The sequence below is a fragment of the Marmota monax genome, unplaced genomic scaffold, assembly GCF_021218885.2.
Source record: "Marmota monax isolate L192 unplaced genomic scaffold, Marmota_monax_Labrador192_F-V1.1 WCK01_AAM20220418_F8-fsc00134, whole genome shotgun sequence".
In the NCBI taxonomy this organism is placed as follows: Eukaryota; Metazoa; Chordata; class Mammalia; order Rodentia; family Sciuridae; genus Marmota; species Marmota monax.
The window spans coordinates 1,740,744-1,757,733 of NW_026692281.1; positions in this window are offsets into that span (position 1 = coordinate 1,740,744).

The following is a 16,990-nucleotide window of genomic DNA, read 5'->3' on the forward strand; positions in this document are numbered from 1 at the left end:
TCTTTTATTGCTGAGTAATATTCCATTGTGTATATATGCCACATTTTTTAATCCATTCATCTACTGAAGGGCATCCAGGTTGATTTCACAGTTTAGCTATTGTGAATTGTGCTGCTATAAACATTGATGTGGCTGTGTCTCTGTAGTATGCTGTTTTTAAGTCCTTTGAGTATAGACGGAGGAGAGGGATAGCTGGATCAAGTGGTGGTTCCATTCTCAATTTTCCAAGAAATCTCCATACTGCTTTCCATATTGGCTGTACCAATTGGCGGTCCCACCAGCAGTGTATGAATGTGCCTTTTCCCCCACATCCTCACCAACACTTATTGTTGTTTGTATTCATAATAGCTGCCATTCTGACTGGAGTGAGATGAAATATCAGAGTAGTTTTGATTCACATTTCTCCAATTGTTAGCAATGATGAACACTTTTTCATGTATTTATTGATTGACTTTCTATCATCTTTGAGAAGTGTCTATTTAGGTCCTTGGCCCAATTGTTGATTGGATTATTTATTTATTTATTTATTTATTTATTTTGGGTATTTAACTTTTTGAGTTCTTTATATACCCTAGAGACTGATGTGTGAGTGGTAAAAATTTGCTCCCAAATTGTAGGCTGTCTATTCACCTCAAAGATTGTCTCTTTTGCTGAGAAGAAGCTTTTTAGTTTTAGTCCATCCCATTTATTGATTCTTGATTTTAATTCTTGTGCTCTAGGAGTCTTATTAAGGAATTTAGGGCCTAATCCCACATGATGAAGATTAGGGCCTAATTTTTCTTTTATTAGACGCAGGGTCTCTGGTTTAATTCCTAGGTCCTTGATCCATTTTGAGTTAATTTTTGTGCATGATGAGAGATAGTGGTTTAATTTCATTTTGTTGCACATGGATTTCCAGTTCACCCAGCACCATTTGTTGAAGAGGCTTTTCAGTTAATTATAAGCAATCCTAGTAGTCCAAATCATTCAGTTGCAAGAACTTTGTTTTGAGACCCCATGTCTCTCTTCTAAATTTTTTTTTTTATTTTTATTTGGACACAATACCTTTATTTTATTTATTTATTTTTATGTGTTGCTGAGGATCAAACTCAGGGCCTCATATGTGCTAGGCAAGTACTCTACCACTGAGTCACCATCCCAGCCCCTATGTCTCCCTTTTGAAGCTGTTCCCTTGTCTGGATCCACTTTAGTCCCCCCATTCCTCTTCAGGTTCCTGTTACTCTGGCATACACTCTCTCATTTCTTGAAACAAAAGAAATGGTCAGTGAAAAGAACTCACATTTGTTACCTAAGCAGACCAGTATAATAACTCAGTGGTAGAGCAATGAATTTTCTTCTCATTTTAGAAACGAGGAGAGTGAGGCCTGGGAGCTTAATGAGATTGGTATGACTCCCTACGTTTAACAGGGTTAGGGTTAGGATTAGGAACAGTCCAAACCTTGACACTCACTTTTTGTGAACTCAGGCAAAGCTCTCCCTGTTTTTGTGCCTCCATCCCCTCATTCACTGAGGGAGGTAGTTAGTTGAGATGATATTAGAAACAATGTATGATTGATTCAAAGGTCACACAACTTGTTTATAGTAGAACAGGAACTGACTTTCTGCTAAGTAACTCATGGAATTTTCTCTGATTCCTCTATTTCACAAATGAGGAAAGGGGTTTACAGAGTTTGAAGAATATACTGAGTCCATTTGTTCTTCTGTCTTCTCTTTCATGTAGCACCATGGGGTTAAGCTATAACTAGGACAGGACACTTGTTTTGTTGCATTGACAAGAATAAATTTGAACCTGTAAAATGTGAGAGTAGAGAGAGACTTTAGAGATGGCTTTTAGTTCCATGGCTTTGAAACTGGAATGAGTATACCTCAGCAGTCTTTCTGAGTGCCCTGGAGGTATATAGACTATAGGATCACTCTCTTATGGAGAGCTGACTTTAGTAGGAGATACGGAATAATTATATTGCAATGAAGATATGTGTTATACAGTAGAACATAAAATATACAGTGAAATTTCTAAAAAAAACAAACAAGTATATAAAGAATTTTCACTTAGAATAGGAAAGGTATGAGCCTTCTAAATCATCACACTTTAGTTGGAAAAACTGAGAGAAAGAATCTGCCTTCCAAGGCTATAGAATGTTATGGGTTACATGTGGTGTCCCTCAAAGGCGTGCATGGGAGACAATAAAAGAAGGTTTTCCTGACAGGGATTAACTGAGTGATAATGGAAGTGGTAGGATGTGTCTGGAGGAGGTGGGAATTGGAGGCATGGCTATGGGGCATATATTTGTATCTGGACAGTGGAGTCTCTCTGTCTCCTGATCACCATGTGAGTTGCTTGCCTGTGACACACTCTTCCACCATGATGTCCTTCCTCACTTCCAGCCCCAAGGTATGGAGCCAGCCTTCTATGGACCAATACCTTTCAAACCACGAACCCTTAAATACACTTTTCTTCCTCTACAGTTGTGCTGGTCAGGTAATTTAGTCACAGCAGTGATAAAGCTAACTAAAACCCAGAGATACTTAATAAAAAAAGAACTTAGGTCTAACCATTAGCCTCCCAAATATTTGTGCTATCTTCCTTCTGGCCAAGCCTATTGAATTGGGCTCCAGAAGGCAGGAAAGAACTAAGAAGGAGCTTAACACTGTCATTGGTTGGTGGATAAACTATGTGGACAAGTTGCTTTGCTTCTCAAGGCCTTAGTTCATTCATCTGTAAAATGCTGGCATAAATGTATAAAGACAATAACTCAGACTCTAGATTCAGAATGCTTGGTTGGAATAGTACCCCTTTGTCTATCCAATTGTTGGAACTTGTGGAAGTTTCTTAACCTCTCTGTTTGTCAACCACAAGTAAAACTTGGGATTAAAAAAAAAGTACCCATCTCAAAGGGTTGTTTTAAGAATTAAATGAGTTAATACAAGCCAAACACTTAGGAGAGTTCCAACTAATTAATTATTATTAAAACTCAGAGCCCATGGGCCTAAATTTTGAGATAGTTCTGTGAAACCTAAGTGTAGATAACTTACCAGATAAATGGCCATTTTATAACTGACCAGTAACCCTGAAGGTGGAACAAAACTGAGTTGTTGAAACTGGAATGTGTATCAAGCTGAAACTTTTCATAAAAGTATCATTCAAACTATCCTGCCATTCAAAGAGACTCAGTTCTTTCATACTGAAATACATAGTCATATTTTCTTTAAAAAGACTAGATTCGCTCAGGGAAAACATCTACTTCTTTGGATGTCAGATAAAAGAAAAACAAAATAAGATGATTATCAATAATAGTTTCAAACAGTGGGAAATCAAGCCTGAGAAAAGTAGATTTTCAGACAAGGTTTAGGCAGCAGAGAGGCTTAAATACAGCAGTTCCTGAAACCTTGGCCTTCTCCATAAGAGAGGTCCCTTTCCAGGCATCCAGTGCCTTGAGAGCTTTCCTTCTTTCTCTCTGTGACTGGTTATTATAATTTCTATTTCTTTTTATAAGGCAAACTTTTAACATAGCCCCACAACCTTCCTGAGGTCTCCTGAGTTATGAATTTTTCCAGTAAAGTCATCAGTTACTAAATATGCATCCTAATTCTCACATATTATAGCTGATTATTCTTTTGAGGCAGTTGTAAAACTGTGCCTCACGGAATCCTGAAATATTATGTAGAGACACCCAAGGAATTACCTAGAAGGGATAGTTTCCAGAACAGCTCCACTTTTATCTTTCTTTATACTGCAGATGGCCTGTGAAATTTTAAAAGTAAAAATCTCTATTGCTACAAGTATTGTTGAAAGTAGCACATGGTGGCACAAACCTGTAATTCCAACAAATTGTGAGGCTGAAGCAGGAGGATCACAAGTCTGAGGCCAGCCTCAGCAATTTAGTGAGGCCCAAACCAACTTAGCAAGACCCTGTCTATAAATAAAATGTTAAAAAGGCTGGGATGTGGCTCAGTGATTAAGTTCCTCTTTGTTGAGTCCCTGAAACTAGAAAAAAAGTATGTTGAAGCCAGGCACAGTTGAACAAGCATGTAATTGTAATGACTCAGAAAGTTGAGAAAGGAAGATTGCAAATATGAGGTCAGCATGGACAACTGAGCCAGGTCCTGTCTAAATTTTTTAATAAAAAATATGAGTTGGGAATGTAGCTCAGCAATAGAGCATCCCTTGGTTCAATACCTAGTGCCACCAAAAAAGTCAGTTCACATCTGTTATATGTTCAAATGGAAACATATTTATTTAATTATATAATTAAAGAAGTTGCAAATGTAACGTTATAAAAAGGATTAAAATTGTCAAAATTTCTTTTGAATTTGTAAACCAAAAATATACAAAAAGAAAGAAAAACACCTAACAAAGAGTGCTGAAATTATTTAAACATACAAGAAATGTTCGAGATGTTGAAACCAAAAGACATTGAGCTGCATCCAAACCAGTTTCAGACTACAGGTCCTAAATTTTGAGGCAAAAGGAAAAATATCTGTCATATATGAAAAAAAGAGTTATGATTCTTGCTTTCATTCCAGGCACTGTGTTTCAAATTTAAGAAGGCAGAACAAATACGCTGGAACAAACCTGGTCTTTAGTAGTTTAGAGCCAAACTATGTGATTCTGATTTTTTGAAAATAAACCTTGAGGAAGAAGAGGAAAAATAGTAGCTGGGACCTAAAAGATGAGAATATTGGCTTATACCTTCCCTCTAAAAACTGAAACAAGCCAGGGATGACCTCTTTCACAAATCCTATTCAACATAGTCCTTGAAACCAAACCAGAGCAATTAGGATAAAGAAATTAAAGGGATACAAATAGTGAAAGTAGAGCTCAAATCATTGCTGTTTAAAGACAATATGATCATATATTCAGAGGGACCAAAAACTCCACCAGAAAACATCTAGAACTCAAAATAGCAGGGTATAAAATTGACATCCACAAATCAATTGTGTTCCTATACACCAATGAAGAATCAGTTGACATAGAAAAAAGGAAAACTATCCCATTCACAATAGCCTCAAAAAATACTTGGGAATCAATCTAACAAGAGGAGAAAGACCTCTACAATGAAAACTATAGAATGTTAAAGAATGAAATTAAAGAAGACTTGGAAAATGGAAAGATCTCTCATGTTCTTGGAATTAATATTGTCAGAATAGCATGCTACCAAGTTGAGGTTGTGGCTCAGTGGTAGAGCATTTGCCTGGCACATGTGAGGCACTAGGTTTGATCCCCAGTACCACATAAAAATAAATAAATAAAAATAAAGGTATTGTGTCCATCTAAAACTAAAAAGAAAAATTGAAAAAAAAATGGCATACTACTCAAAGTGTTCTACACATTTAATGCAATTACTATTAAAATTCCAATGATATTCTTTATATAAATAGAAAAATCAGTCATGAAATTCATTTGGAAAAAATAAGAGGCTCAGAATAGACAAAAAAATCCTTAGCTTGAAAAGTGAAGCAAGAGACATCACAATATCAGACCTTAAATTATACTACAGAACAATAGTAACAAAAAACCACATAGTATTGGCATCAAAACAGATATGAAGTCCAAAGAAACAGAACAGAAGACACAGAAACAAACTCATAGATATATAGTTATCTCACACTAGACAAAGGTGTCATGAACATACATAGGAGAAAAGACAGCATCTTCAACATATGGTACCGGCAAAACTGGAAATCCATGTGTAGTAGAATTAAATTGAAGCCCTATCTCTCAGTCTGCACAAAACTCTAGATGGATCAAGGACTTACACATTGAATGAGAGACCTGCATCTAATAGGAGAAAATGTAGGTCCAACACTCCATCATTTTGGCTTATGAACTGAATTCCTCAACAAGACTCCTAAAACACAAGTAAAAATAAGAATAAATAAATGGGACAGAATCAAAATAAAAAGCTTCACAGCAAAGGAAACAAGAACACAAAGAGACAACAGAATGGGAGAAAATCTTTGCGACATGAACCTCATTAGTGCATTAATCTCCAGGATATATAAAGAACCCAAAAAGTTGGGGCTGGGATTGTGGCTCAGCAGTAGAGTGCTCACCTAGCACAGGCCAGGACCCGGATTCGATCCTCAACACCACATAAAAATAAAGGCATTGTGTTGTGTCCATCTACACATAAAAAATAAATATTAAAAAAAGAACTCAAAAATCTTAACACCAAAAAACAAATAACCTTATCCAAAAAGGGTAAAAGTACTGAACATGCACTTCACAGAAGAAGAAATACCAATAGTCAACAAATATATAAAAATATGTTTGACATCCCTAGCTATTAGAGAAATGCAAATTAAAACTACACTAAGATTTCATCTCAGTTCAGTCAGATTGGCAATGATCAAGAATACAAGTGACAAGTGGGTTGGGGTTGTAGCTCAGTGGCAGAGCACTTGCCTAACACATGTGAGGCACTGGGTTTGATTCTCAGCACCACATAAAAATAAATAAAATAAAGGTCCATCAACAACTAAAAAATAAACAACTAAAAATATCTTTAAAAAAGAATACAAGTGACAATAAATATTGGCAAGGATATGGGGAAAAGGGTACACTCATACCTTGCTGGTGGAATTACAAATTGGTGCAACCACTCTGGAAAGTGGTATGGAGATTCTTCAGAAAACTTGGAATGGAACAACTATTTGGCCCAGTTATTCCACTCCTTGATATTACCCAAAGGACAAAAACTCAGCCACCACATTAATGTTTATAGCAGTTCAATTCACAATAGCTAAGTTATGGAACTAACCTTGGTGTCATTCGAAAGATGAATGAATAAAGAAAAGGTAGTATGTATACACAATGTAATATTACTCCACCGTAAGTAAAAAATGAAATTATGCTATTTGACAGAAAAATGGATCTTGAGACTACCATGCTAAGTGAAATAAGTCAATCCTCCAAAACCAAAGGTCAAAATGTTCTTCTGATATGGAGAAGCTAACATACAACAAGGGGGAAAAGGATAATAATACAAGTTCAGTGAATGAGACAAAGGAAAATGAAGGAAAAAGAGGGGATGGAAATTGGAAAGACCTATAGAATAAATCAGACATAACTTTCCTATATTCTTATATGAATACACCACCAGTGAAACTCCACATCATATACAACCACAAAAATGGGATTCTAATCAGAATAAATGATATTATATGTATGTAAAATATATCAAAATACACTCTATTGTCATGTATATCTAAAAATAACAAATTTGAAAAAGGAAAAAAAGGAATGTTGGCTTATAATTAAAGGAATTAAAGGAATCAAGAAAAGTAAAAAGGGAAAAATAGAAATGAGGATGGTGTTGGGAGGGGGAGAGATTTTGTGGGGATTGTGTTCTGTAGGGACACAAGGCCTAAGAATCATAGGTGGCAGATTCTGAGGATTCTTAAGATAAATAAAAGCCATTGTGACTAGAATGGGAATTTTTTAAAAAAGCCATTGTGGTTAGAATGGGAAGAACCTGGAACATCAAACAGAAGACTTTGTACTTAATGTATCTTCTGATCATATGCATGATGGTTAGGGTGGGGAAAGGGAAATGAAGAATGTCAACAGCACTGATTGGAAAGTTGCTTTGGAGAAAAGTCACCCTCACCATTGACAAGAAAGCCGCATGGAATAGATGTGTGATTCACAGACCTTTTTGTCTCCGGAGATCTCAGGAAATCATCAGCCCTCTGCCAATAGGCAAATTGTATTCTATTCATTTTACAGATAGAAAAACTAAGATTCAGAAAAAGAATGTTTTTTTTTTCAAGGTCACCTATGTAATAGCAAGATGGAACTGAAACATGTGGCTTCTGATTACAAATTCATTGTTCTTTGTGTACATCTTTTCTATTCGGAAACACTGTTACTAAAAACCATCTTCAATTCTTCTCATAGAAGTGCTTCCCAAATATCTAAATGCTTTCTGCCTTCAATTATAGAGAACATTGGTAGGCGGAACTAGCTAAGGAGAAGTGTTAGTATCACCAGACTTGGAGTGAAAGATTCTTATTTCTTATCTGACTTCTCTCATAGCTTCAGTTTCTTAGTCTGTTAATTGGACACCCTAGATAGTTCTTGTGTATGACCCATGCTCTCAGACCAAGAAGGATACATCTATCTCCCTTCTTGATAAGGAAACCTAAGGTTGCAATGTCCTAGATGCCGAATCTTTCAACCCATAGCCCTGTCTCCCTATAATATAGAGCAACTGTTCAGGTGGAGCACTGTAGCCCTAGAATAATTGCAGCATTTTTAATTATTGAGAAATGTTCCTGAAGCCATTGGGCTTTTACTGGCTCTGATATGTGCATTCCAGAGCTCACTCTTTCAAAAGGGTCTCATTGCCTACTTAGAAAATGCTTTTCCAACCTGGAAACTTCTAAATACCACCCTTTGCCTTGTTCCCTTCCTGTGTTTATATGCATTGTTGTTAGACACCCATAGGCAACTGTGATCCTTGTTCATAAATCTGGGAGATTAAGTGACATATTTTATTTATTACTGTCAAACCAAAGATGGGAAGATTTCAATGACTGCAGCAAACAAATAAAATCAAAATGGTAAGCTCCCTCTTTCTTTCCTATGAAATAAATACTTGCCCAAGAAGATTATCACTGGGCAAACAGATGATGAAAACATTACCTTGTTGAAAGTTTGCTTGGCTAGGGCCTCATTTCAGTAATTGATTTCCCCCTAATTCATTGTACTTTATGTCTCCTTTTCTTTTCTCATCAGGATTGGCAATGAATGCTTATCACATATCCCCATAGACAGGAGACAGGACAGGGACTTTGACCTATTTCTCCATTCTCACATCCCTTAAAAATCTACACCATGAAGAGTCACATACTACTATTACCAAGCTGAGAAGCAGAACTCCCCACTCCACATGAGTACTCACCCTAAACAGAATATGTTTTATAACATGGATGCACCCACCTATGATGGTAAAAGATCTTGAGGCATCAGGACCCAGGTTCAAAAACCCATTTACGAGTAGTCAAATAATCTTGAGAAAGTAATTTCTCTATAATTCTCACTTGAAAATTAGTAGAGGTTTACAGCTAAATAATCTTGCTATGAAGTTATACTGAGTTCAAATTCAGTGTGGAATTGGGAAAATTGCTCCACCTCCCTATATTTCAACTTCCTCATCTATAAATGAGTATCATAATGGTGTAAGATTTATAGGATTGTTGAGGGGATTAAATGAGATAAACTGTGGTATGTGCTTGGCTCAGTGTCAGGAACAAAGAACATGCTCAATAAATGTTAGCCATAATTTATAAAAGACACAGACAAAACAAAGTATTTCTATTAAAAAAAAAAGCACTTTGTTTAGAGTAAGAACTTTCAGGATTAAGTTATGGGATTAACCTCTGTTACTCAGTACCTGTGTGAGACCTAGATTTGCCTTTATCTGTCTTAACCTCTGATTTTTCATCCACAAAATAGAGGTAATAGTATTGTCTAAGAGTTTTGCAAGGATGGTATAAGCTGAGTAATTATTAAAATGCATTGTAGCTAGGGGAAGTGGCACACACCTGTAATCTCAGCTATATGGAAGACTGAGGCAAGAGCATCACAAGTTTGAGGATGCCCTGGAAAACTTAGACACTATCTTAAAATAAAAAGAGCTGGGAATGTAGCTCAGTAATAGAGTGCTTGCTGGGCATGTGTAATGCTCTGGGTTCAATCCTCAGTGCTTCAAAAAATGCACTGCAAACTTATGCATAAGCTTGTGTGTTCTGCATTGAGAATCTCATGGTATAAGTATAGCAAACAGTCCTGTAAGCAAATAATTGAAGTACAAAGTGTTAATTATAAGTACAGAAATGAGTACAGAATCTAGAATTTGTATAAAGAAGTGAACTCCTAGTTCAAGGAGGTAGTGAAGTATTGTCACAGTAATAAGAAAGACTTTTGGGGTGAGGGTAAAGTATGAGATGGCCTTTAAAAGGAGAACAGGAATTTTTTGAATAACCATGATAGCTAGAGCATTCCAGACTAAAGATAAGGCACCTAGACATACAATCATCTAGCATGATTGGGCGATGTTGTATCTATTTCATTCTTGGGGGAAATAATTTTAAGAGATAACTGTAAAAAATGAGGGTGAATAGATATATAGGATCTGACTTAGAAGGAAACCTTAAGTGCCATACTAAGGAAATTGTGTTTTAATTACCTTTAAATAGCACTTATATAACATTATACACTAGTCACAATTTTAAGCACTTTACAAATATTTAATCTTCCAAAGAACTCTGTGAGATAAGTATATTATTGATGCACAGGGATATTAAATAATTTGTGTATCACCTCACAGTGAACAGTAGAACCAGGATTCCTACCCTGCATAACCCTTTCCATTGTCCACACAGTGGTGAGGACTAATAAACCCTTTGTTGTATCCCCAGTTAGGACATACACTCCCACACCCTCATTCAGTTCTGAGAACATATGTTGATGTGGCTTTGTTCCACATGGGCCTGACTGTCTTCTCTGCCCTTCAGAACTCAGACTCTTTCAATGATGTCTGTTGAACTTCCTGCAGCTCCAGGACCAGTCTCTTCCTTAGCTTTGGCAATGATAACATGGCACACTTTATGCTTGGCTTTATGAAAACTGAATTTAAAATTGTCTGATAATACTAAATAACTACTAGATATCACCTCAATATGTCTCACTAGACTCTGTGCCATCAACTTCATGACCTGCATGGATGGTGGGCCATTGTACTAGCACAGTGGGCTCTGGATGCTTCAGTTTCTTCTCTGAGTCCATTTAACCACATACACATGGACTCGCTTACTCAAAATGGTCTGCAGATGCAAAAGGCAGGAGAAAGCCACTGGTTGACATTCATGTATTATCTGAGGCTATTTATCTACCTAAGATGGAATCATAGAAATAATCTATACTTTATTGGCTTTTACAATCCTGGAAGCCCTTTCACATATGTTCGTTATATATATATTTTTTCTTCCTGAAGAAATGTTCAATGTCTGTATTAACCTTTTTTTTCCAATAAGGAAAATGAAACTCAGACACAGAAAGTGACTTGACCAAGGTCACACAACTAATGAATGCTGGGCACTCAATGCACACACTTATTGTAAAAGTCCAAAAGATTCTACTCATGGTACTGCCAAAATGATCACAAAAAATTACCTGAATTAGGGCATCTGACCTAGGAGCCTGAGATGAAGAGTAGAGGCTTTAATGGATTCCATGAGGAATCAAGTTGTGAAGTTTCTGGCCACAGTTAAAGGGAACATTCAGAGTCTCTCCACCTAAGATGCAATCCTGCTCCAGGTTTGTGGCCTAAGCACCATCTGATTGTTTGGATCCCACCCCCAGCCTTCTATTCCAACTAATGTCAGTGCTTCAGCTAATAAGATAAAGTCTTGGTTTTCTCTGAGAAGGGTCATTTCCTAGCCTTTTTATTTATGGAATGAGTTACTATCACCACTGTCCTTTAGATAAACCCTTTTTCATTTCTTGCTAAGTTATATGTACAAAGGTTTAGTTTTGGGTCAAACTGCCCTTCCTGTAGCTACCTCAATGATGATCAGATACTTTCTATTTCTTTCCCTTGATCTGGGTTTCAACATGCTTCCATCTTCCATGTTTTTACCTTTCTTTCTATAGAGAGCCCCTTTAAAAAAAAAAAAACAGCTTTTTTTTTCCTTTAATGTACTCAATCATGACTCTTTTTCCTTAAGTCATCTGGGAATTCTGTCTTGTTTAAGAAGATCTCTTTCACTCCAAGACAATACACATGTTTTCTCTAGCAAAAGACAACAAAATCAAAGTCAAAAGATAAAAAGAACATCGGGGAAAACATTTGCAACTCATGAAAGATAAAGGTTGAATGTTCTTAGTAGACTTAGTATCTGTCCATCCAGAAGGCTTATTTTCATGTAGTCAAGTCTTTTAGTCTTTTCCCAATGGTTACTGAGCTGGAATAATCTATAATGTGATTAATGTTAAATGTTAAAAAAAGAAATTATTTTTTTCAAACTGAGTGTGAAATGAGACTATATTATGAAACTATATTCATACTATGATCCTTTTTGTCTTAAAAACCCCAGTTCTACATATGTGTATATTTATTGAAATAAGTTAGTTAGAACATGGAGAAAGATGTAGAAGGAATTATGCCAAACATTAGTTTCCTCTTGAAAATGAAATAAGAAAGCACTTGGAGGAAGTAATCAACTTTTTTGTTACATATCTCTATGTTGTTTGACTTGTTGCAATGAGTTAGAATTACTTGTTATTTTTTTATGTTACCTACACTCTGCCCTTCCATACTTTCTTTGAGGTGTTTTAGACCTGAATTTTGTGAAGTGAAAGGTTAAAACAACTAAAAAGAATTAACTAGCTTCCAGAAGCCTAGAAAAGTTAAGGAACCTGTACATTTATTATTTATTTATTATAATATTTATTATTTATTTATTTATTAGTGAGACCTAAAGTTACTTAAATAAAATAGGGAAATAAGTTCAGACCTTCTGAAAACTTCTAAAGGTTAAGTGATTTGACAGTCAGTATCCAGGCAAGTGCAACAAGTTTGCCTAGAACTTTTCCTAATATTTAAAATCCTGTGTCCTCCTCCCCTGTCAGCTCCTGGGACTGTTTGCTATGACCTCAAGGAAGGTCATATATCTCAGAAAAGCCCACCTTGCTCTTTGTGTTCTTTCTTAGGTCACACAAACCAGTATAGTAAAGACACAAATTCTTGGTCTAAAAGTACTGTCTCTGTTCTCTATTAATGCTTATCTACAAAGGACCACTTTCTATGAATTCCTCTACTCAAGAAATATTAATGGTTTCTTTCCATATTAATTCTAACCTCCATATTCTGGGTCTTTCATATTCTCAGTAAGGTACTCTATTGTACTCAAGCTTGGTTAGAATCTAGAAGAGTACACTGGTTACAAATGAAGATCCCTGGTACCAGAATATTGGGTTGGAATCCTGGCTTGGCCACTACTGAGCTGTGTAACCTTGAACAAGTGACACAATCCCTCTGGTCTTTGGTTTCCTTATAGGTAAAATGGGGATTAAAGAACGCTTCCTTGGCAGAACTGCTCTAATAATAAAATGAAGTTATTCATATAATTTTATACCACACTTGACTCAATTATACTAAGGAAGATAATTTTCACTTGCTATTTTCGTGGTGATGAAAATTGAATCCAGGACACTAGGCAAGCACTTTACTATTGAGCAAATCTCCACGCCAAAAATCAATTGTATAGTTTTGCTGGGAATTGAACCCAGGGTCTTGCACGTGCTAAACTACCACTCTACCACTGAGCCTTGTCTCTCCAGCTTCTTTCATTTATTATTATGAATCCATTTGTCAGAGAATAATTCACATGGATATAGTCATCTCAGCTAGTAACAATCACCCATGTCCTCTTTATGATAAAATTAAATAAAATTGTTACAGAATTCAGCCATTTGGGAAATTTGCAAGTCTTCTAGACATCTAAACTAGCTCATGTTCACACACATACAGAGACAAAGATACACACACACACACACACAAATACTTTCAATCACAGTTTTCTGCATACACTTATGCACAAAATTTTCCTTTCCTACATCTCCATGTATGTATATATAAGCACACTTTCTTGCTAAGAGTATTTTGTAAAGAAAAAAACCCACAAATTTTGTCCTGAATGTAAAAAAAGATCTCATTGCTGTGCTAAGCAGACAGACTCTCAGACACTGCTTATGCCCTTGTAATAAATATGAATATAATGAAAGGATAGGAAAACGCTGCAGACAAAACTTCTGGGCAAAAGCTGTCTGAAGGTACTCCCCATGGAGACAATGAGACAGGCACTGCAGTGAGATGCCAGCTCTTTCGTTCTTATTTAAGCATCTTGCAGAATGTTTTTAAAGGCAAACCAAATAATCAGCTTGTACCTATTGCTGTGGGAACGGGAATTCATAGGGAAGCTCTTGGGGCTGAATACCTTGAACTGTGTGTGGGCAGAAAGCCCCTCAATATTGACCTAAGCCTAAGAAAGAAAAATGAACTGTGGGCTTCCTGGGTCCAGAAGAGATTGATAATAGATCTGGCTCTTTGGTTAGGAAAGGGGAGCCTGAGATATTCTGTTGTAAATATCTGAGAAGTGACAATTGCCCATAAATTCACCTTTTCCAGGACACCTTTAAGTGACTCTTGCTGCCACTCTTCAGGCCAATTCCATAGACCCCACACTTATCTCTGTTATGGCACATGTTACTCTGCACTGTAACTCTCTCTTTAATTTTATTTATCATCTAAATTCCATACTTAGCATAGGGCCTGGCATATGTATGTATGTATGTCTTTGTGCGTGCGTGCATGTGTGTGTGTGTGTGTGTGTGTACAGATCATTGTCTGACTTTATTTCCATATTCTCACACATGACTGAGATTATGTATTCCTATGGTACTCTGTATAGCAGCACCAGCAGAGGGCTTAGCACATAAGAGATGTTTGAAGTCTGCAGAAACAAGATGACTTAGATCCTTGCTGTCTTGTGAGGTCTTCCTTATATTTTAGTTTCTTTATCTGAAAAATTGAGACAATAATACATTTTATGTAAATTAGTTATAATGATTAAATTGGTTAATACATAAAAATGCTTACTTGGTGCCTAGTACATATTTTACTATTATTGTCACTATGGTAGCTTCCAGATTTACTGATTGGGATAGGAACCTCAAACTGTGCTTGTCTTGATTGGGGGGGGGGGGAGGGCTGAGAATGAGGATGTGAATAGTGGCTGCACCTATAGGTTTCTAACTCCTCTATCCCATCACATTGCCTCTGTTGCACTTAGATACTCTATGGAATATTAGAGTTTTAGCTGACCTTGGAGGTCATGCTTACCAGAAAGGAAGATCTCCAAGGACAGGACCAGTCCACATTCATCTTTAGACTCATACAGAGTCTGACCTAGAAGACACTTTTAGTGGGTCTTTGCCAAGCTAGTCTTATTGGCAGTCACAGTTTACCAATCTTGGTTTGGAAGTTTCTTTTTCCAGCTGGTACAGGTTGCTTTCTTCCTTATCCACATCCTCAGCTTCTCTTCTGCCTTAGTCCATGATGGAAGCCATATACTATAAGTCCATAGAAGGAAAATGAGAAGGACCCAGGAAGTCGCATACTGGGCTGACATTCTTTCCTTGGAAAGTATGCTAGGTACTTATCCTGCTGCTCAGGCTGCCTCCACCTTCTTTCTTTTCTTAAAACTCTAGGGCCATTGATTATGGAGTATACTGTGAAGGTACTGGCAAAAGTCCTGGACTAGGGGAGAGCAAGATAAGAGAATCAAACATGTGCTTGGGCACATACATATTAGGTAACTGAAATCCAGGCCCTTTCCTTTTCTGGGCCTCAGTCTCCTTTTTATGATGTGGATCTCCTGTGTATAATGTGAACTTTTGCCCTGCACTCTTAAAAAAAGGGTATAGAGCATTAAATTAGATAAAGAATATTTAGAGGAATAGTAGAAGAGGGCTATATTACCGTGAGGAAGTTTATATTCTTTATCTTCATGGTTCTAGGGATCCATAAGTCTTCCTCATTTCCCCCTGCTACAGAAAAAAAAAATCTGGCTTTGTTTCCAGAAGTCCACCTCATCTTTTGCCTGGTATCGCCAAGTTCTACAGTTCAATTATATCCGGGGTATGAAGTCTGGAGAACTGTAAGCCTACTGTTCCTCCTATCCCAACGTTAGTTCCCCAAGTAGCCTTTCCTAACTACCTACCAAAGGACATATAAAGCAGAAATGGGGCATAAACATGCCTGTACTTCAGATAATTACCAACTGTTTCAAAACTCCTCAGCGCCTCAGTGTCCTCATCTATAGAATATTGATTGTGTTAGAGTTATTTAGAGATGAGAGAAAATGTAAGGGGAGCATCCAACTGAATACCAGTTGATACACAGTAAACACTTAATAAAAAAACAGAAATGATGATGGTGATTAGAAAGATCAGGACACCCTACAGTCTCATGAATAAAACCTATGAAAATAGGTATCTGAACAGAAAGGAGTTCTATTTTGGCCATTGTTCAATTAATGGTAAAACAATAAGCAAAGGCATATTGAGTTTTCACTGGGGCCTAATGGACTATGTGCTGCTCCACTAGCAAAACACATTCCACTTATTAATAAATGGTTATTTGTGCTGGGGCTGTAGCTCAGTGGTAGAGTGCTTGCCTAGCATGTGTGAGGCACTGGGTTCAATCCTCAGCACCACATTAAAATAAATAAAATAAATTAAATATAGATCCATGACAACTATAACTGAAAAAAATTAAAAAAATAAATGGTTAAAAGAGAGCAATATCCAGCATTATTGAATTATGAAATCTGTATTTATAAACATTCATCCATTTACATAAGAAAGAAAAATTACATCCACATTGCATGTCTGATCCATTATTCCATTTGATCCTTGCAGTGACTCTGGAACCGTAAAGCTGGGATAACTGCTGTTGTGCAAGATTCCAGGCCTTTAAACTCTATAGCCTCATTCTAGTAGTACACCATGTTTTTCCCTGTCTTGAGAAAAAGTGGTATGGCTCTTTCTCTAGGTCAGTTGTCATCAACCTTTTTCTGCAGGGGCCAGATAAGAAATACTTTAGGCTATGAATGTAAAAGGTGATTGCTACTGCTACTGTTGTGACTCCTCCTCCTCCTCCTTGAAAAACTTAAAAACTATTATTAGCTGTGTACTTCAGCCCATGTGCTGCAATTAGAAAATTTATGCTTTCATACCCTGAATGATTCATGCAACCTGACCTGCCAAATTTCCTTATTATTGTGTTGAATGCCACTAGCTTTGGCTCTGATTCAAAAAGTGGGAAGAAGCAAAATAACAGTATTTAATTATGGCTGTATATGTTCATTATTACCTACCTCTTGGAGAAAAGAAAAGCAGAGAAGCCATATTTGTATATGC